We start from the raw sequence: 21,897 nt of genomic DNA, 5'->3' as shown, positions 1-21,897 counted from the left end.
CAGACGGAGTTAAAATAACTGTGCATTCAAACACACCGGGTGCACACGGACCCGAGCGTAAACAATTCCTCGAACAACTCAGGTACTAAAAGCAGTCACTGTGGAATAAGAAGCACGAACCACAAGTCGACACAAACACAGAGGGCCCAGAAGCGGTCAGAAGTCCAAATACACGTCGTCCGATGAGATGACTGACCGAACGACCAATCAACGGTTGTCCCCGCTCAGGTCAGGCAAGGGAAATGTGCCAGTGTGAATCGTCGACTGACAGATTATCGCCGTGAGGTCACTTACACGGACGCACAAACACACACACACACACACACACACACACACACACACACACACACACACACACACAAGTGAAGGTTGCACTACTCGAATATAACGATCCATTCAACTTAAACTCACTGAATCCGGACCGCGGCGCGGTCGACCACATCCTTCCATCGGGCAGTGCATGTATCGCCAGCTGTCCCGGCGAGTACTGGCGCTGTGCGGACCTCACCGCTCCTCCGTCCTAAGCGAACTGCCTGACACACGACGACCCTGAAATGCTAGAGATCGCTCCAAAGATAGTACCACAGTACTTGCTATCGATAAGCGCTGCTGCTGCCACTAACGAACAGACAAAGCGAGCAAAAGTAGTGGCACCAGTGAACAGACTAAGAAAACGAAAGGTGACAATCCGAATACACGACGCCAACCTGTCAGTGGCACCAAGGCGAGCCGGAGCACGGCTAAGTTTTTATTACTTGCTTCCAGTCGAACTTACTGTTAGAATGGACTGGAAGTGAGCAAGCTGTGTGTGGGAAAGGATCTGGGCGCAGTTCATTAAAAAGTAAGTAAAGTTGTATGGCGTGAATGCCTGGGAAACCCAAAAGGGCAGGTTCAGACGCCTCATTGGAAAGGATTTCCCAGTCCTTTGTGACCATAGGTACCTTTCCTTCGCGTAGTATGAGAGCTATGTTCGCAAGTGTAGGTGACTATGATGGGTGTGTATGTGTGTGAGTTGGAGATGATGAGAGAAGGGAGAGGATGAAACCCGTACCGACAAATAGCCTACTCCTCTCGAAGAGTACCAAGGAGGCCGCCGAGCTTAACGTACCCATCCTACGGATGGATCACCATCAACAGTGACACATCACCTCATTTCATGAGATACTGTGGAGAGGTTTGGAATTGAATCCAGTATGTCGCAAAGACTGGCGATCAGGGACTCCACGACACCACCTCTCCTGTCCCATCTACCTTAAACGCAAAGGGAATAAACGTCGACAGTCCGCAGTGTACCTGTATGGTCACCCGTCCAAGTTCTGGCCGTCTGAAAGGAGCTCGTTTATACACCTCGGTACAGTCATTGACACCACAGTTGAACAGCTGAAACGCTGTTGGTCTCAGTCGGCTGCCAGTACGCTCCTGCCTCGGGCTGTAGTGGTGGTGGAGAAACTGGTGCAACGTACGGGGCATCTCAAATGTCATTTATTTGGCTCATGGGCTCTGCTAGCTGTGCACCTTCCAGAGTAGGGTAAGTAACAGTGTACCGCATTCGTGTCAGTATAAGCAGAGTGTGGATGTGTGGATAAGAGACCGCTGTATCTGCAGGGTCCGAGCAGGAACACAGGGAGATTTTCCGGTTATAGGGAACTCCAATAATAGACCCATTACGGAGCCTCTTAAGCAAATAGTTTTCAAGGATGGAAAGAACAGCATGGAACCGCTGTTTCTGCCTTATCCAAGATATGGAGGAGACCCTGCCGATGGTTACCGAAGTGGTAAGTTGTATCCATCTCACCACCACTGACGTCTGTCGCTTGAGTTCTAAGGCCATCCTTAGTTCCTAAAGGCGGCTAGCAGAGAGGGTGAAACTGCAGGCCTTGGTCACAGGGAGGAACCATATGATTTGCTCATTCGGGTCCTTTGGAGCTGATGAAGGTTCTCAACCAGGGGCTCCATCGATTATGCGACGTCTTGGCTGGAGATTTTTTAACTGTGCTGTGGTGTAGAGAACTGTAAAATTCTACTTGATAAGTCAGGGGTGCACTGTATGGAGAAAGTAGCTACGTGGGTAGCAGAGTACACGTGCAGTGTACTTTCTTTTGGGTTAAGCGTAGTCTGAAATTCTCTGGTGAACGCTCACCACTCAGTATGCAGGGAGCTAAATGGAATCCCCTTCAAAGTAAATACACTTCAAACATCAATATTTTAACAGATGAATTGTCGAAGCGTCTGAGTTTTCCACCCTCAAGGGAAGCCGCTGCACTCAACTTATACTCGGAACAGAGAATTGTTTGAAAACGAAGTAGCAATTTGCAAAATATTTAATGAGGCATGGACTGTATATAAAAAAATGGGTTATATATCATAAAAGGAGTAGAGTTAGTCGTAATCTACAAACATATTGTCTATCGAGGGCAAAACTGAGTCTCACTGTGAAGTTATGTGGATGTAACTGGCGTAGATGTCTTCACATTAATCACTGTTCGGTTTCACATGCAACCTCACGTCACATTAACAGTTTGAAACGTTTATAGCCTACCCTCACGATAGATAAGCCCTGATACATTACGAATTATGTGGAATGTAAATTTCTAATACCCAAAAGAACAAATTTAGTAACACGATCTGACTCGAAAATAAGTATAAATGGTTACACTGGCTTCAGTTTCACAATTTAGCGCAACGAACAAAAAAAGTACGCCTGCGTATCTACGATGGGCATGTAGCACATAAAATGAATAGGATCGTAAATGCAATAGACTACTTTGAACGTGTGTCAACTTCCCGCTTATAGCATACAGCTGTACAATGTGGCTGTCTCCCCTGTTGTGTACGAGTACATTCAAAACATAGAAAATAATTAGGTATCAACGAGATGAACTGCAACCATAATTAGCGTCGCACATAACGTATCATCAGATACACTCCTGGAAATTGAAATAAGAACACCGAGAATTCATTGTCCCAGGAAGGGGAAAATTAATTGACACATTCCTGGGGTCAGATACATCACATGATCACACTGACAGAACCACAGGCACATAGACACAGGTAACAGAGCATGCACAATGTCGGCACTAGTACAGTGTATATCCACCTTTCGCAGCAATGCAGGCTGCTATTCTCCCATGGAGACGATCGTAGAGATGCTGGATGTAGTCCTGTGGAACGGCTTGCCATGCCATTTCCACCTGGCGCCTCAGTTGGACCAGCGTTCGTGCTGGACGTGCAGACCGCGTGAGACGACGCTTCATCCAGTCCCAAACATGCTCAATGGGGGACAGATCCGGAGATCTTGCTGGCCAGGGTAGTTGACTTACACCTTCTAGAGCACGTTGGGTGGCACGGGATACATGCGGACGTGCATTGTCCTGTTGGAACAGCAAGTTCCCTTTCCGGTCTAGGAATGGTAGAACGATGGGGTCGATGACGGTTTGGATGTACCGTGCACTATTCAGTGTCCCCTCGACGATCACCAGAGGTGTACGGCCAGTGTAGGAGATCGCTCTCCACACCATGATGCCGGGTGTTGGCCCTGTGTGCCTCGGTCGTATGCAGTCCTGATTGTGGCGCTCACCTGCACGGCGCCAAACACGCATACGACCATCATTGGCACCAAGGCAGAAGCGACTCTCATCGCTGAAGACGACACGTCTCCATTCGTCCCTCCATTCACGTCTGTCGCGACACCACTGGAGGCGGGCTGCACGATGTTGGGGCGTGAACGGAAGACGGCCTAACGGTGTGCGGGACCGTAGCCCAGCTTCATGGAGACGGTTGCGAATGGTCCTCGCCGATACCCCAGGAGCAACAGTGTCCCTAATTTGCTGGGAAGTGGCGGTGTGGTCCCCTACGGCACTGCGTAGGATCCTACGGTCTTGGCGTGCATCCGTGCGTCGCTGCGGTCCGGTCCCAGGTCGACGGGCACGTGCGCCTTCCGCCGACCACTGGTGACTACATCGATGTACTGTGGAGACCTCACGCCCCACGTGTTGAGCAATTCGGCGGTACGTCCATCCGGCCTCCCGCATGCCCACTATACGCCCACGCTCAAAGTCCGTCAACTGCACATACGGTTCACGTCCACGCTGTCGCGGCATGCTACCAGTGTTAAAGACTGCGATGGAGCTCCGTATGCCACGGCAAACTGGCTGACACTGACGGCGGCGGGGCACAAATGCTGCGCAGCTAGCGCCATTCGACGGCCAACACCGCGGTTCCTGGTGTGTCCGCTGTGCCGTGCGTGTGATCATTGCTTGTACAGCCCTCTCGCAGTGTCCGGAGCAAGTATGGTGGATCTGACACACCTGTGTCAACGTGTTCTTTTTTCCATTTCCAGGAGTGTATGTGAGGCGACACAACATGATGACTCACAGCAGCACACAACAGCCCAGCATATGGCGACCTACTTTTATACCTACTCCTGTAACCCAGTCATCATGCAAGGAGATTCTAGCCATTATTGTTTGTAATTCTCAGTACTAGGTCTGTAGTTGAGTGGCAGTTCGTAGTAGTAACTATCACTGGTGTATTTGTCCTTCATAACACAACAAGATGGTGAACCACCATCCTGGCACATTCGTATAGATCAAATACAAACAACAAAATGGTTCTGGCAAATGAGTTCGCAAGATGTGAATTTAACAAAAAAAATATATTGACTGTAAAGGTAACAGAAAAACTTTAAAACCCCACAGAGATAGCGCAACCTACAGTCTACTTCACAAACCATAGCAACATCATCTCAAGCAAGAAGTCCTGATTCATTGAAAACATCGATGAATTTTCAACAGCGCAGAATTGAATAAAGCAATCAGTGTTAATCAGTTTCCTAGCATTTAGTAATAGCAACGTTTGAGCATCTGTTGCACTGTGCACAATCTCGAGATCGGCTAAGTAAGTGCGGATTAATGCAAACAAACGTCCCCAAACTAATCTCGTCAGGTAAAGCTAACCATGATAGGTAACTAAACCTATTTGGCCGCTCGCAATCCTTATCATTGCAGTGTCTGCTCAATGCCGTGGACCTCGTCCAACCAAAAGCTACTTCCTTCAACATCAGAAACACAGCACAAAGTGCCTCTTCGTCTCTACGATGCCAGCTCCAGACAAGAAACAACCGCGATCATGAGTAACTACATTCGTGCAAGTAAGATCACATGTTCTACATCCGCGAACGAATACTATTGGTTGAGAGCCGAACCTACTTGCCAAAGAATTAAGTGTGTCAGTTATCTAGCAAAGAGGTTGCTGAAGAGTTATTACCGACATAAAACTGGTTAGAGCAGATTGTAGAAAATGAAAGAATCGCATATACAAAAAGACAAAATATATGATGAGGTAATGGAAGCCACTTTTCAAATTGTCGAATCATTCAGAGATACTTTGTACTTAGCTGCACGGAAGTATCACGATCACACAATATTATCTGGAGTATACTTTAACCTACCGAGTACAGACTGGGTCTTCTATGGATTCATTGCGGGCGGTACGGACAGACAGGCTTGTGAAGTAGTTCTGACCGTTTTCTCTGAAAATTGTTGCGAGCAGCAAGTTCAACAGCACACAAGCAAGAAATATTTTGGACCTCATGGCTGCAGACCGCTCTGATCTAATCGAAAGCGTCAGTTTAGAGGCATCCCTCAGCCATCACGACTTTATCACAGGCATAGTGATTACTAAAGTTAAAAAATCCATCAATGAGGCTAGAAGAGCTAGTTTTTATGCTGGAAATAGCAGATAAGCAGATCCTAGCATCAATCTAGACAGTGAGTGGGCATCGTTTAGCCCCAATATGATGTACGCAGAGGTATTATGGGTAAAGTTGAAACTGATTGAAAATCGCGCTACTGGAGAAGTACGTACCGAGCAAGTGAAATAAGGACGAGAAAAAGCAAAGCAGTTTAATAAGAGAATTCGGGAACTGCTAAGAAAACATTTCGAAAAGAAAAGCAGAAATGTCAACAGGCAAAAGCCAGTAGAAAATTTTGGTTGTCTACAAAAACGTTGATGCCGAAAGCTTGCAACAACGTCCATCCTGAAACGTAACCGAAACATCTTTCCGAAAGTCATACAAAATTCAATTCCCAAGTAAAACTACAAGGCGCGACGAAGTTTTCCACCCAGTCACTTATAGACCAATCTAGTGCGGTAATATAAAATAGCATGAGAAACGCTGAATTTTTCAATTTTGCGCTTCAAACAAAATCACGCATGCAGGAGAACCGCACGGACATACCATCGTTTGACCGTCGCAAGCACATTCCCGTATGGAGGACATACAAATAGGCGTCCCTAGCGTTAAAAAGCAGCTCGCCCAGCGAGAAAGCTCAAACGACTGAAGAAGGAAAAAAAACCGCAAGTGACTCCCTGATATAAGACTGGTAAAAGAACGGAAACGCAAACTCATATTCTAGTGTTCAAATAAACACAGCAAAAAAAGCTTTGCATCACCTCGATTCCAAGAGTTTCGAAACCTGTAAAGAAAACTGGAATAGTGATAAACATAAACATCATTTCCGCCCCATTTAATTGCTCATGAAAACCACACATTGCTTGTTGTACCACCATACAGCGGGACCTTCAGAGGTGGTGGTCCAGATTGCCATACACACCGGTACCTATAATTCCCAGTAGCATGTCCTCTTGCATAGGTGCATGCCTGTTTTCGTCGTGGCATACTATCCACAACTACATCAAGGTGCAGATTGCCCCACTCCTCAACCACGATTCGGCGTAGATCCCTCAGAGTGGTTGGTTTGTCACGTCGTCCATAAACAACCCTTTTCAATCTATCCCAGGCATGTCCGATAGGGTTCACGTCTAGAGAACAAATTGGCCACTAGTCGAGCGATATCGTTATCCTGAAGGAAGTCATTCACAAGATGTGCACGATGGGGCGCGAATCGTAGTCCATAAAGACGAATGCCTCGCCAATACGCCTTCGATATGGTTCCACCATCCGTCGGGGGATGGCATTCACGTATCGTGCAGCGTACGTCGGCCCCAAATAATGACACCACAAAACAGCACGGAACTTCCATCTTGTTGCACTCGCTGGACAGTGTGTCTCCGACGATTGTCCGGTTTGTATGTTGGATGTTTAGGTTTTTATGTTGGTAACGCCACATAGCGCTCTATATGAAAATCACTGACTGTGCTGTGTGCAGTCTATGGCTGGTTGGACTCATTGTTGGAATATTCGCTTGTGTAGTGTTGGGCAGTTGGATGTGAACAGCGCTTAGCATTGCGCAGTTGGAGTTGAGCCGCCAGCAGTGGTGGATGTGGAGAGAGAGATGTCAGAGTTCTGAGAGGTCACCTATAAGCAGACGATCTGGACGTGTGTCCGCCAGAAACAGGAAATTTGTAAAGATGGATGTCATTATTAACGTAAATACATTGTCTGTTCTCCATCAAAATCTTTCATTTGCTAACTATGCCTTCAGTATTTAGAATCTTTTATTTAGCTGGCAGTGCTGGCGCTCGCTGCACTGCTGTAGTTCGAGTAACGAAGAATTTTTTTGAGGTAAGTGATTCATGAAAGGTATAGGTTACAATTAGTCAGGACCATTCTTTTGTACGGATTATTGAAAGTTAGATTGCATTGCGCTAAAAATATTGTGTGTCAGTTTAGTGATGATCAGAATAAGTAAAGAGAAAACTGTTTGACTGCGTTGAGTTTTGCTCAGCTGTTTGTAAATCAAATAACGTGAGGTTTACCAGCACAGTAATTCATAATTTTTCTAAGGGGACGTTTCAAGTTGAAGGCATATGTGACATTCATAGGTGAAGAGAACGTGATGCCAATCCTGAGCGGTCCATTCGGCATGTTGTTCGACCCATCTGCACCGCTCTGCATGGTGTCGTGGTTGCAAAGATGGATCTCGCCATGGACCTCGGGAGTGAAGTTGCGCATCATACAGCCTGTTTCACACAGTTTGAGCCGCAACACGACGTCCTGTGGCTGCACGAAAAGTATTATTCAACATGGTGGCGTTGCTTGCAGGGTTCCTCTGAGCCATAATCCATAGGTAGTGGTCATCCACTGCAGTAGTAGCCCTTGGGCGGCCTGAGCGAGGCATGTCATCGACAGTTGCTGTCTCTCTGTAACTCCTCCATGTCCGAACAACATCGCTTTGGTTTACTCAGACGCCTGGACACTTCCGTTGTTTAGAGCCTTTCCTGGCACAAAGTAACAATGCGGACGCGGTCGAACCGCGGTATTGACCGTCTAGGCATGGTTGAAGTACAGACAACACGAGCAGTGTACCTCCTTCGTGGTGGAATGACTGGAACCTATCTGCTGTCCGACCGCCTCCGTCTAACAGGCACTGCTCATGCACGGTTGTTGACATCTTTCGGCGAGTTTAGTGACATCTCTGAACAGTCAAAGGGATTGCGTCTGTGATACAATATCCACAGTTAACGTCTATCTTCAGTAGTTCTGGGAACCGGCGTGATGCAAAACTGTTTCTGATGTGTGCATAATAAATCACGGATTGAGAAAGCATCGCTTGTGCGAAACGAAACTTGCCATTTTCTCACACGATATCCTGCGAATCACGGACGAAGCGTAACAGGCGCACATATTTCTAGATTTTTCGAAAGAGATCGACATAGTGCCACGCTACAGACTTAACTAACGTCCAAGAATGTGGAACAGGTTCTCAAACATGTGAATGGCTTGAAGACTTTATAAGAAATATTTTGTCCTGAACAGGGAGTGTTCATCAGAGACAAAAGTATCGTCGGGAGTGCCCTTGGGGTCTGTGATTACAATGACTTTATATACAGGGTGGTCCATTGATAGTGACTGAGCCAAATATCTAACGAAATAAGCAACAAACGAAAAAACTACAAAGAACGAAACTCGTCTTGCTTGAAGGGGGAAACCAGATGGCGCTATGGTTGGCCCGCTAGCCGGCGCTGCCATAGGTCAAACGGATAGCAACTGCGATTTTTAAAATAGGAACCCCCATTTTTATTACATATTCGTGTAGTACGTAAAGAAATATGAATGTTTTACTTGGACTACTTTTTCGCTTTGTGATAGTCACAATCATATGGCTCACAATTTTAGACGAACAGTTGGTGACAAGTAGGTTTTTTTAAATTAAAATACAGAACGTAGGTACGATTGAACATTTTTATTTCGGTTGTTCCGATGTGATACATGTACCTTTGCGAACTTATCCTTTCTGAGAACGCATGCTCTTACAGCGTGATTTCCTGTAAATACCACATTAATGCAATAAATGCTCGAAATGATGTCCGTCAATCTGAATGCATTTGGCAGTACGTGTAACGACATTCCTCTCAACAGCGAGTAGTTCGCCTTCCGTAATGTTCGCACATGCATTGACAATGCGCTGACGCATATTGTCAGGCGTTGTCGGTGGATCATGATAGCGAATATGCGGGGACGTCCGACCCGGTGAACGTGCGGGCCATGGTATGGTGCTTCGACGAGCAATCCACGTGTCATGAAATATGCTATTCAATACCGCTTCAACCGCACGCGAGCTATGTGCCGGACATCCATCATGTTGGAAATAAATCCCCATTCTGTCATGCAGTGAAACATCGTGTAGTAACATCTGTAGAACATTACGTAGGAAATCAGCATGCATTGCACCATTTAGACTGCCATCGATAAAATGGAGGCCAATTATCCTTCCTCCCATAATGCCGCACCATACATTAAACCGCCAAGATCGCTGATGTTCCACTTGTCGCAGCCATCTTGGATTTTCCGTTGCCGTGCATGATATGCCGCTTTACGTTACCGCTACTGGTGAATGACGCTTCGTCGCTAAATACACTCCTGGAAATGGAAAAAAGAACACATTGACGCCGGTGTGTCAGATCCACCATACTTGCTCCGGACACTGCGAGAGGGCTGTACAAGAAATGATCACACGCACGGCACAGCGGACATACAAGGAACCGCGGTGTTGGCCGTCGAATGGCGCTAGCTGCGCAGCATTTGTGCACCGCCGCCGTCAGTGTCAGCCAGTTTGCCCTGGCATACGGAGCTCCATCGCAGTCTTTAACACTGGTAGCATGCCGCGACAGCGTGGACGTGAACCGTATGTGCAGTTGACGGACTTTGAGCGAGGGCGTATAGTGGGCATGTGGGAGGCCGGGTGGACGTACCGCCGAATTGCTCAACACGTGGGGCGTGAGGTCTCCACAGTACATCGATGTAGTCACCAGTGGTCGGCGGAAGGTGCACGTGCCCGTCGATCTGGGACCGGACCGCAGCGACGCACGGATGCACGCCAAGACCGTAGGATCCTACGCAGTGCCGTAGGGGACCACACCGCCACTTCCCAGCAAATTAGGGACACTGTTGCTTCTGGGGTATCGGCGAGGACCATTCGCAACCGTCTCCATGAAGCTGGGCTACGGTCCCACACACCGTTAGGCCGTCTTCCGCTCACGCCCCAACATCGTGCAGCCCGCCTCCAGTGGTGTCGCGACAGGCGTGAATGGAGGGACGAATGGAGACGTGTCGTCTTCAGCGATGAGAGTCGCTTCTGCCTTGGTGCCAATGATGGTCGTATGCGTGTTTGGCGCCGTGCAGGTGAGCGCCACAATCAGGACTGCATACGACCGAGGCACACAGGGCCAACACCCGGCATCATGGTGTGGAGAGCGATCTCCTACACTGGCCGTACACCTCTGGTGATCGTCGAGGGGACACTGAATAGTGCACGGTACATCCAAACCGTCATCGACCCCATCGTTCTACCATTCCTAGACCGGAAAGGGAACTTGCTGTTCCAACAGGACAATGCACGTCCGCATGTATCCCGTGCCACCCAACGTGCTCTAGACGGTGTAAGTCAACTACCCTGGCCAGCAAGATCTCCGGATCTGTCCCCCATTGAGCATGTTTGGGACTGGATGAAGCGTCGTCTCACGCGGTCTGCACGTCCAGCACGAACGCTGGTCCAACTGAGGCGCCAGGTGGAAATGGCATGGCAAGCCGTTCCACAGGACTACATCCAGCATCTCTACGATCGTCTCCATGGGAGAATAGCAGCCTGCATTGCTGCGAAAGGTGGATATACACTGTACTAGTGCCGACATTGTGCATGCTCTGTTACCTGTGTCTATGTGCCTGTGGTTCTGTCAGTGTGATCATGTGATGTATCTGACCCCAGGAATGTGTCAATTAATTTTCCCCTTCCTGGGACAATGAATTCACGGTGTTCTTATTTCAATTTCCAGGAGTGTAGAACGCATGCAAAAAATCTGTCATCGTCCCGTAATTTCCCTTGCGCCCAGTGGCAGAACTGTGCACGACGTTCAAAGTCGTCGCCATGCAATTCCTGGTGCATAGAAAGATGGTACGGGTGCAACTGATGTTGATGTAGCATCCTCAACACCGACCTTTTCGAGATTCCCGATTCTCTCGCAATTTGTCTGCTACTGTAATGCGGATAAACCGCGACAACATCTAAAACATCTACGTGGGCATCAATTGCTGCAGGTCGTGGTTGACGTTTCACACGTGGCTGAACATTTGCTGTTTCCTTAAATAACGTAACTATCCGGCGAATGGACCGGACACTTGGATGATATCGTCCAGGATACTTAGCAGCATACATATCACACACTCGTTGGGCATTTTGTTCACAATAGCCATGCATCAACACGATAGACCTTTTCCGCGATTGGTAAACGGTCCATTTTAACACGGGTAATGTATCACGAAGCAGGTACCGTCCACACTGGCGGAATGTTACGTGATACCTCGTACTTATACGTTTGTCACTATTACTGCGCCATCTATCACAAAGCGAAAAAAGTGGTCCAACTAAAACATTCATATTTCTTTGCGTACTACACGAAAATGTAATAAAAATGGGGGTCCCTATTTTTATAAAACGCAGTTGATGTCCGTTTGACCTATTGCAGCGCCATCTAGCGGGCCAACCATAGCTCCATCTGGTTTCCCCCTTCAAGCTAGAAGAGTTTCGTTCTTTGTAGTTTTTTTGTTGGATGCTCATTTCGTGAGATACTTGGCCCGATCATTATCAATGGACCACCCTATGTAAACGATCGGACGGACTGAGTGAGTAGCAGTCTGCGGACGTTTGCTGATGACGACGTAATACGTACAGGGAAGTGTCACCCTTGAGCGACTGTAGGAGCCTACAGGATGACTTGGACGATATTGCTATTCGGTTTGATGTGTAGCAGCTTGCTCTAAATGTGGAAAAATGTACACTACTGCAGATGAGTGGGAATAACAACTGTTTAGTTTTCGAATACAGTATCAGCGTGTGCTGCTTGACAGAGTGCCGTCGATTAAATATCTGGGCGTAACGTTGCAAAGCGGTATGGAATGTAACGAGGACGTTAAGGTCAGTTATGGTAAAGGCGAATTGTCGACTTCGGTTTGCTGTTGGAATTCTAGGAGAGTGTAACTTGTCTGTAAAAGAGATTGCGTACAGAAAGGTTGAGTGATCCATTCTTGAGTATTGTTCGAGTGTTTATGATTCCCACCATGTCGGATTAAAGGGAGAGATCCAAGCAGTTTAGGCGAATGTTGTTATATTTGTTACCGGTGGGTTCGACTAACACGCCTTTCGAATATTCAGTCTCAAACTTCTTTAGATCATTTTTTTTTCTCGATAGCGATTCGTGTGCAAATCTGCAGTTTAATTATTATGCTTCTCTTTGTTTGGTCTTTGTAGAACGAATTTTCAGCAGCATAATGTGACTTCGTCTTCAGGTTACTCCTGCTGATCGTGTCCAGTGCCGGACAGTGCGTAAAATATACTTCTCTCCACCGCTTCAATCCCAAGTGCGCCCTTCGCCTTCGTCCAGCTTGGTGATCTGCGTACCAAGTCATCTTTTACTGTCCCTAGAAGGGCTGTAGTCTTTAAGGACGAGTGGTACACCCATGTCATTTTGTGTCAGCGTAAAATTCTGCCAATTTTTCCCGATATGTTGCCGACGTGTTGGATGTGGTTTGTCGCTGTGGGCTTATCCTCCTTGGATATCGGCTGTCTAGTGGCCTTTGCCTGAAGACTCGTCGAATCTGGCGGTCGCTACAGTAATTTCTCTAGGAAAACGGTCTTGAGATGGACTGGTTTCTTTTTCGGAATTCCCACGAGCTCTGTGGTCTCTGAAGACCTGGGTTATAAAACATGCCGTGCGAATACGGAAAAGCGAGAGTCGGACAGTTCTCACAGTTGAAGAAATGTGCACAGAACACAAACGACTTCCAGCAGCCAACTAAATTAGCAACTTCTGAACACTGTCTAGTCAGAAACCGTAATATATGAAGCCTTAAATATAAGGCGATAGAACCACCACCAAACGGTAGGCAAGGTGGAAGTATGGGTTATACCAATGGCGATTAATCAACACTTAGAAGGAATGAACAGAGATCGTTAAATAATGGAGGAACCCCTCCAAATCTCAATAGTAATCCCGGAAATGGTCTTGCGAGGGGCTATTCAAGGAAAAACAGGAACGGGAAAAGATACAATCCCGCGTGGGTGAACGAAAAACATTTCAGACCCCAAGCCTGGAATAATAACAATAATAGAAATTGGAATCAACCGGGAGGAATGAATTCAAATAGCCAACATCAGTGGGGACGGACATCTCCGAATCAACCGGTAATTACCGAAGTGACGGATGATGTCAACCAGCAGACAAATCAAAATCGAACGAACTCGTAAGGACCCACTCGTGCACCGGAGGAGCGGTCAACAATTGGTTGAGGGGAAACAGGATATGTGTACCCATGCTAACGTATAATGAGGGACGATTACTGGCAGATGAACTGACCGAGGACTTAGAACCACAAGATGAGTATAAGGAACAGGTGGCAGTAGCCGAAGTGCAAGTCACTATGGAGACCGTACCTGTAGTGGCGGGTTTAGACACAGCTGCAACCACAAATGTTATTTCGGAGGCACTATTCAACAGAATCAGAAATATAAGACGAGTACCAGTTTTTCCTGTTCAGAATTACAGAATAATAGGCGACGTTGGGGCTCGATCGGTTAATGTAAAGGTGCAGTCACTACTTGGTGTGGAATTCGGAAATGTAGCAATATTATGCACATTCCTTGTTGTGAAAAATTTGGTGGTAGATTGCATTATCGGAGGTCACAGAATACGTCAATATGGATGCAGAATAAATTTCAAAACAGGAAAATTTGGTTGAACGTTAATCAACAAGAAATTGAGTTGGAGTTGTTAAAAAAAATCCTTACGAGAAAATATAATAGTGGGATCAGTGTGCAAGTAATCAGGACGGCCCAAAATTCTAAATAGCGCGTAATTAATGAGTTCCAAGTCAAAGAAGATTTCGGTCAATTAGTGTTTGAAAAGTTAAATGAATCCGACTGCATTATCGAAGATCAGAAGAAGCAGCTCAATGAATTATTATTAACGTATGAAAACGTTTTTGATAAAAGGCCAGGAGTTATTAAGGGATACATATGCCATCTCTACGTTAAGTTGCACGAAACGTACTGTAGAACTTTTTATCCTGTTCCCTGGAGGTTAAAGGCGCAAGTTCAAAAGGAAATAGATCGCATGTTGAAATGGGGTTTGATCGAACCCTCTACAAGCCAATACTGCTCCCCACTGTTAGTCGTGCCAAAAGCAAATGGGACTGTTAGACTGGTACTCGACGCCAGAGAAATAAATAAAATCATAATTCCAGTGCGAACACATCCGGAAAACATAGACGAACTTATACAACGGTTCCAGGATGTCAAATATTTGACGAGCATTCATTTGCGGAACTCTTATTCGAAAGTCAAGCTGGATGAGTCATCAAGGAAGTATACGGCTTTCTTTTATTCCGGAAGAAGTTACCAATTCACGGTAGTTCCTTTCGGACTCAACATTAGTGCTGGAATCTTTATAGCAGCTCTAGATTATGCACTAGGCCCAGAACTCAGAAGCAGGATAACAGTGTTTGTTGATGATTTGCTTATTGCATCGAAAACTTGGGAGAAGCATATTACCTTACTGAACCGAGTGTTGGACGTGTTCAAAACCACGGGAATAACTGCTAACCTACACAAATCCCATTTTGCAGTAAACAGAATCAAGTTCCTGGGGCACATAATTGACACAAAGGGAATTTTACCAACCAAGGAGAAGCTAAATGCAATTAGTAAGATTCCAACACCCAGGATCAGGAGGCAATTAAAAGGGTTTATGGGTCTTGCCTCATTTTTTAGAAGATTTATAACAAATCAGGCGATGAACGCAGCAGCTCTAAATAGTCTGTTCAAGAAGGATGTGCCCTGGCTCTGGACAATACAGTGTCAAGAAGCATTCGAAGAGATAAAGAAGCAATCAGTAAATCCACCGCTTTTGTACCAGTGACACAGATTGTAGAAATAGTGAATAACTATAACTATCGAGTGCTGAAAAGAACGTAGTGGAGATAGGCTTCACCTGTGTTTGGGTAAACATAGAACTTTAGCATTGCTAATGTCATCAAGAAGTATAAAGGATCTCAATGACCTTCAAGAAGAAAGAAATATTTCCCGAAAATGACGCTGCATAATCAAAAGAGGTTCCCAGTGAATGCACATATATAATTTCAAGTGCACGCTTAGATGTGTAAACGTGTGAAGTGAAGTTTTGCGGTTAAGTAGTGAATCATGAGTGACGGTTAACGCCGCAAAGATAATTTCCCGCGAAAAACAATTGACGTCGGCGCGAGAGTTAGAATCGATATAGACGACACAGATATGCTTTGTAAGAGACTCGCATCAAACGCGAGGGGAAACTGATTGATGATCAACTTCAAAAAAGTGTCATACTTAGAGGTTAAGAGTTCTTGATTTATTGTTGAATGTCAAAAGAAATTAATATTCATAGAATTAGTAGTTATTTAATGGGTCTTGTTCACTTTGGAATTTTGTTTGAAAATCCATTTCCATATATATGCATGTATGAATGCCGGATGATCAGAGAATAAATGAAAGAAGTGAATCCACATTCCTCACTGCTAATAACTTTCACATTACAGCAATAAAGCGGAGAAATATACGTATTTAGGATAAAAATTTTATGAGTATAGGTAAATGGTATGACTTTTCAAGGAAATGATGGATTATGTGTTTGTATAAAATGAACCACACTTTCCATTATTCGATGATTTTAATCCAAAATCTACTGCAAGTTGCATTAATCCTTTAAATTACGAAGAATAAATCATTGACAAAAAGTGTGTCAGAATTTTTGGACTTATAAGCACTAGTGGTGACGTGAAGTCCAAAAGAAAATTCCAACTCGAGTAAATATTATGATGTTTTCGGCAACAGCATTAGTCAATGGATAAATGGAAACCTTAAGTCAATGGCTAAATTACTTGCAATACATCGTAAGAAAAAGGATGCATGAAGCCATAGGGATTTTGTTTTCAAAAATGAGCATCTTGGACGGCGCAACCTAACCAGTTCTTTTGCAGGAAGAGTTTCCCTTTCGGTCACTGCTAATTCTTTTGGAATGAATGTTGCATGTAAAATCTGGTATCCCTGTCCCTTGTACTCCTCCCATGGGGAGTTTCAGCACCGCAAGATACTGTCCTGGGAACAAGATTGAAAAAAAAAAGCCTTAAGTTATTGATTGTAAATTTTTTTAGCTAGAGGCACAAATCACTCTTCTCCAAATCGTTGTATAAATCTATCCCTATCTTTCCTTTAGACATCAATTCCAAAATTATTATTTTTTCTTCTGTGGGCTTTCCTATCTTCTATGTACCGTAGGCTGGGGTCTAAGCTAAAGAGGTTTTCCAATGTTTCCCTGCTTAAGAAAGTTCCCGAATGGGTAGACCCTGATAATAGTTTCATGAAAGATCACCTTCCTTGATGGGCACAGCAGACATAACACCTTGATGGAAGTAAGAGCAATACAGCCGCGGTACCTGTCTCTTCATTTCTTCTGTTTTCAATGTTTCTTTTCTTCGTCTGTCTTAAACATAATTTTTTTCAGTCGGAGGACTGACACTCTTCACTTCCGGGTTACCCACACTAATATACAGCTCGCGAAGTGTGTTCGGTAAATCAAAATTAGGCTCACAAACTTCGCTCGCTGCGAGAGGCATTGTAATGTCCCCACATCAAATACCCTCTACCACGCAACCAACTAATCATTTTCAATCAAACCATCCACATTCATTCACTTTGGAAAAAGTATCTGATCTGATTTTCTCGTATTATATGCGGCGACGGCTCGTCGACGCCAAAGTATTTTCTAGTGCGTTTATTCTTTGAAATAACAGAGATGCATATATGCATTCCTCATGCTTGTTAGAGGGTAACTAGGACAGCTTCTGGAGTATCTGTTGAGGGATTGACGTGTTTCTGAGAGATACATATTCTGATTTTCTTCTCGCTAAAGCGAGCCAATTAACATTTGTGCCGCTAGCGGTTTGTTTTGAAGAGAAAGAGACTGTAAAAGGCAAATAATTAAGGCGTGGAATCACTGGAGATCTGGAAATGTAATGGAGATGGAATTAATACACGATTTCCTCCATAAATAACGTTTGTGACTTCTTTGCTCTGGAGTGAATGAACGAATGAGGTTTTTTCTGAATCATTTGTTGATCACGTTGGCCCTGTAATTAGTGGGGAAGTTTCAGCTGTGTCAAAGAGAGGCTGCACTCACTGAGTCTGTGTTAAATCATCCAAAAAGGCTTCGTACACATCTGGAATTCGCAATCTTTCGCAAAAGGAACAAATTGTCCAAAAGAATGATTCTCCCGACTGACTGCAGTGTTTAATAGTAATAATAAATGTAAAGATATCTTACAGCAATACCAGCCGCTGATTACCAAGACGAAGGACTCCACCAAAGATTCTATTTGGCTGATTCCTTTTATCACCATACCGCGAAATGAAATCTTATATTAAAAACTACACATAGATAAAGGAGAGAAAGTGAAAGGGCGAATCAAAATAGAGATAATAGTAATAATAATCCTCTACCCCCATGAACCATGGACCTTGCCGTTGGTGGGGAGGCTTGTGTGCCTCAGCGATACAGATAGCCGTACCGTAGGTGCAACCACAACGGAGGGGTATCTGTTGAGAGGTCAGACAAACGTGTGGTTCCTGAAAAGGGGCAGCAGCCTTTTCAGTAGTTGCAGGGACAACAGTCTGGGTGTTTGACTGATCTGGCCTTGTAACACTAACCAAAACGGCATTGCTGTGCTGGTACTGCGAACGGCTCAAAGCAAGGGGAAACTACGGCCGTAATTTTTCCCGAGGGCATGCAGCTTTACTGTATGATTAAATGATGATGGAGCCCTCTTGGGTAAAACATTCCGGAAGTAAGATAGTTCCCCATTCGGATCTACGGGTGGGGACTACTCGATAGGATGTCGTTATCAGGAGAAAGAAAACTGGCGTTCTACTGATCGGAGCGTGGAATGTCAGATCCCTTAATTAGGCAGGTAGGTTAGAAAATTTAAAAAGGGAAATGGATAGGTTAAATTAATTAGTGAAGTTCGGTGGCAAGAGGAACAAGACTTCTGGTCAGGTGACCACAGGATTATAAATACAAAATCAAATAGGGGTAATGCAGGAGTAGGTTTAATAATGAATAGGAAAATAGGAATGCGGGTAAGCTACTAAAAACAGTGAATGCATTATTGTGGCCAAGATAGATACGAAGCACACGCCTACCACAGTAGTACAAGTTTATATGGCAACAAGCTCTGCAGATGACGAAGAAATTGAAGAAATGTACGATGAAATAAAATAAATTATTCAGATAGTGAAGAGAGAAGAAAATTCATGGGTGACTGGAATTCGGTAGTAGCAAAAGGGAGAGAAGGAAACGTAGTAGGTGAATATGAATTGAGGGTAAGAACCGAAAGAGGAAGCCGCCAGGTAGAATTTTGCACAGAGCACAACCTAATCATAGCTAACACTTGGTTCAAGAATCATAAAAGAAGGTTGTATACATGGAAAAATCCTGGAGATTCTAGAAGGTATCAGATAGATTATATAATGGTAAGACAGAGATTTAGGAGGCTGGTTTTAAATTGTGAGACATTTCTAGGGGCAGATGTGGATTCTGGCCACAATCTATTGGTTATGAACTGTAGATTAAAACTGAAGAAACTGCCAAAAGGTGGGAATTTAAGGAGATGGGACCTGGATAAACTGAAAGAACCAGAGGTTGTACAGAGTTTCAGGGAGAACATAAGGGAACAATTGACAAGAATGGGGGAAAGAAATACAGTAGAAGAAGAATGGGTAGCTTTGATGGATGAAGTGGTGAAGGCAGAAGAGGATCAAGTAGGTAAAAAGACGAGGGCTAGTAGAAATCCTTGGGTAACAGAAGAAATACTGAATTTAATTTATGAAAGAAGAAAATATAAAAATGCAGTAAATGAAGCAGGCAAAAAGGAATACAAACGTCTCAAAAATGAGATCGACAGGAAGTGCAATATGGCTAAGCAGGGATGGCTCGAGGACAAATGTAAGGATGTAGAGGCTTATCTCACTAGCGGTAAGATAGATACTGCCTACAGGAAAATTAAAGTTACCTTTGAAGAAAAGAGAACCACTTGTATGAATATCAAGAGCTCAGATGGAAACCCAGTTCTAAGCAAAGAAAGGAAAGCAGAAGTCGAAGGTGTATATAGAGGGTCTATACAAGGGCGATGTTCTTGAGGACTATATTATGGAAATGGAAGAGGATGTAGATGAAGATGAAAGGGGAGATATGATACTGCGTGAAGAGTTTGACAGAACACTGAAAGACCTGAGTCGCAACAAAGCTCCGGGAGTAGACAACATTCCATTAGAACTACTGAAAGCCTTGGGAGAGCCAGCCCTGACAAAACTCTACCATCTGGTGAGCAAGATGTATGAGACAGGCGAAATACCCTCAGACTTCAAGAAGAATATAATAATTCCAATCCCAAAGAAATCAGGTGTTGACAGATGTGAAAATTACCGAACTATCAGTTTAATAACTCACAGCTGCAAAATACTAATTCTGAGAGTATTTGCATGGAGTGTAGCCAAGTATGGAATTGAAACATGGACGATAATTAGTTTGGACAAGAAGAGAATAGAATCTTTCGAAATGTGGTGCAACAGAAGAATGCTGAAGATTAGATGGGTAGATCATATAACTAATGAGGAAATGTTGAATAGGATTGGGGAGAAGAGAAGTTTGTGGCACAACGACTAGAAGAAAGGATCGGTTCGTAGGACATGTTCTGTGGCATCAAGGGATCACCAGTTTAGTTTTGGAAGGCAGCGTGGAGGGTAAAAATCGTAGATGGAGACCAATAGATGAATACATTAAGCAGATTCAGAAGGATGTAGGTCGCAGTAGGTACTGGAAGATGAAGAAGCTTGCACAGGATAGAGTAGCATGGAGAGCTACATCAAACCAGTATCAGGACTGAAGACCATTAGTCTAATTTTTCGCCTGTCTTATCACGGATCAGCCAAGAAATGGGAGGACTTTACTTTACTGTATAGACTTATGTGTGAAGGTGAAGGGATCTTAAAGACAACAGATACACGTCTATACAGACAAGACATGACACAGAGATAGCGGCTGGCTGCATTGATCATGTATTCTTAGATAAAAGAGACGGCAACTTATTATCCGGACATTTAAAAATGTTAAAAGCTATATGACTATCACCTCATGCACGCAAGTTGCTGTCAAGAAAGATATAAATAAAAATGGAAAAGAAAATTGAAAGCTTGTTAGGTGATGATCAGCTTGGCTTAGGAAAGGTAAAAGCTCCAGGGAGATTATTCTGATGTTGCACTCTATAATGGATGGAGGACTTCAGAAAACTAAGACACGCTCATAGGATTTTCAACCTAGGAAACGAGTTACCCAATCTAAAATGGAATGGTTTAAAATGTTAGAAATTGTAAGGATAGTAGATTAAGTTATAAGGAAAGATGGAGAATATTTAGTTTGTACAAAAACCAAGAGAGGAAAATAAGAACGGAAGACCAAGACCCAAGTGCTTGGGTTAGAAACTGTGTAAGACAGGCACGTAACATTTCGCCGCTACTTCTATACATCAAAGAAACAATGACTGAGTTTTTACAAAAAAAGGTTTTGGAGTAGGATAAAATTCAAGATGAAAGGGTATCATTGGTCAAGTTTGCTAATGACATTGCTGTTCTAAATGAAAGTGAGGAACAAATACAGGATCCGTTGAATAAAAAGAACGATGATGAGAACGTACTGTGTACTGAAAATAAACCAAAGGAGAACGGATGTAATGAGAAGAATCAGAAATTAGATTGGCGATAAACTTACTGTAACTGGGGATCACGTAGCAGATTAAGGAATTCTGCTGCCTTGGACGCACATGACGGACGAAGCAAGGACGACGTAAAAAGTAGAGCAGCAGAGGCAAAGCGGACATTCCTGGCCTAACGAAGTCTGTTAATATCACACATTTCCGAGTATATCTGTTTTGAGTACAGTTTTGTATGGAAGGGAATCAGACCCTGTGGTGCCATAGAAAGTCGCTGAAAATGATACGGATTGATATGATAAAAATCAGCGCGGAGAAAACACTGACAATAAGAAGAGACAGGACGATAGTACATGTGTTAAGACGTTGGTAAAAAAACTTCCACGGTACTAGAGGGAGCTGTAGAAGGTGAAAACTGTAGGAGAAGCAGAGACTGGAATGTACCCAAGAATAGCTGAGATGTTATGTGCAAGTGCTACTCTGAGTTGATGAAGAGGTTAGCGGAAGACAATATTTCTTAGCGGGTTGCGTTAAACCAGCCAGAAGACGCAACGAATCAGTCAGAAAATGTGTATATCACGCGGTGGTTAATAAAAACAGACTGCCAAGTAACACAACAATTTAAGCCATTTTGCAGCATTAGACAGGCA

This window comes from Schistocerca gregaria, chromosome 4, assembly GCF_023897955.1.
Source record: "Schistocerca gregaria isolate iqSchGreg1 chromosome 4, iqSchGreg1.2, whole genome shotgun sequence".
Classification (NCBI taxonomy): domain Eukaryota; kingdom Metazoa; phylum Arthropoda; class Insecta; order Orthoptera; family Acrididae; genus Schistocerca; species Schistocerca gregaria.
The sequence above is the reverse complement of the archived record's forward strand: the minus strand, read 5'-3'. Positions refer to the sequence as shown.